At 45.4% G+C, this 1,635-nt stretch overlaps 1 non-coding gene across 1 annotated transcript; it reads right to left on the bottom strand.

The window, feature by feature from the left end:
• Positions 1-286: 286 nt before the first annotated feature.
• Positions 287-440, bottom strand: LOC126189795 (5.8S ribosomal RNA). The gene has a single exon (XR_007538223.1). It is a non-coding gene; the product is annotated as a 5.8S ribosomal RNA (ribosomal RNA).
• Between the last annotated feature and the right edge of the window lie 1,195 nt (positions 441-1,635).

The raw sequence follows: 1,635 nt of genomic DNA on the forward strand, positions 1-1,635 counted from the left end.
ATCGATGTAGTAACTGCTTTATGATCGCTGATTCCCTGTTCTCCGTTAACTGCTCCAAACAGTTCGGGTCTGTTTGTCCCCAGTAGGTCTAATATGTTATCGCCACGAGTCGTTTATCTGTTTAACTGCTCAAGGTAGTTTTCAGACAATGCACTTAAGAAAATTCCACTAAATCTTTGTCTCTGCCACCCATTATAAACGTTTGAGTTTCCCAGTCTATATCCGGTAAATTAAAATCTCCACCCAGAACTATAACATGGTCGGGAAATCTACTCGATATATACGCCGACCCTCAGCCAGACGTGGCCGGGAACGGAATCCATGGACCGCAATGTGCGTTCGAAACGTCAATGTTCATATGTCCTGCAGTTCACATGTCGACGCGCAATTTGCTGCGTTCTTCATCGACCCACGAGCCGAGTGATCCACCGTCCTGGGTGATTTTGTTGTGTGGTCGAGCGACACCCACGCATCGCTCTTCCTAGATTATCGTTGCTGCATGGAATATTGTTAAGGCACCGACGGCTTCAGAGTTTGTCTTCTCGAAGTTTTGCTTTTGCAGTACATTCCGCAATCTTTTCGTTATGAGTCGTTTGTTTCGGTTTCCCTATGTAGTTTTGCTCACTGCTTTCGACTTCTCTTAACCCCAAGCCACCACTAGCAGAAAATTCCGCACTGCAGTCTGTCAATATGCAGAGCTTGGTGAAGGCATCGCGGTCGTTCCTGAGCCATGAAACGGCCGAATCTGTAGTTGTTTCCAGATCTCTCCCACATAATGGCCTCCAGGAAGCTTGGATTAAGGAGGACGCAACTACTCTTCTATACACGAATCTGTTGCGCCTTTTTTCCAGTTTCTTGGGACTTTCACTGGGCCAGAGATTTGCGACAAATGCAAGCTAAGTAAGGGGTCAATGTCGCAGGGTACTCTCTTTAAAACAGAACCGGAATTCCATACGTGGCCGAGCGGTTATAGGCGCTACAGTCTGGAACCGTGCGACCGCTACGGTCGCATGTTCGAATCCTGCCTCGGGCATGGATGTGTGTGATGTCCTTAGGTTAGTTAGGTTTAAGTAGTTCTAAGTTCTAGGGGACTGATGACCTTAGAAGTTAAGTCCCATAGTGCTCAGAGCCATTTGAACCATTTTTTTTGGAATTCCATCCGCGCGTGGCGACTTATTTGTTTTCAACTCATTCAATTGCTTTTCTTCGCCAGAGATGCCTATTGCTATGTCCATCTTGCGGAAGTCTGTGCGACAATCAAACGACAATATGCTGCATGATCCGCCTGTGTGAAATATTTTTAGACCCTCAGCTTTGCTTTTTCTGTCTTCTATTGCCACTCCAGACTGGTCGACTTGCGTCAGGACTGAAGCCTTTGTTTCGGTCAGTGGTTTTTACTTAACACCAGAATTCTCTCGATTTCTCGGCAACATCTTTCGCGGTGAAAGTTGTGTGCTTTGCCCATTGAGCTTGTTACGGAAGAACGAAATATTTTTTTTTAACTTTCGCGTCTAGATATCTGCATGTCATTTTTGAGCGATAGTGAAGCAATGTCTGTTTCCTGAGTATTTTACATTTGATTATTAAACAACTGAGGGCCTTTTCCATCCTCCATCCACTTACTTGGTACATATG

Source organism: Schistocerca cancellata, chromosome 5 (assembly GCF_023864275.1).
Source record: "Schistocerca cancellata isolate TAMUIC-IGC-003103 chromosome 5, iqSchCanc2.1, whole genome shotgun sequence".
Lineage (NCBI taxonomy): Eukaryota > Metazoa > Arthropoda > Insecta > Orthoptera > Acrididae > Schistocerca > Schistocerca cancellata.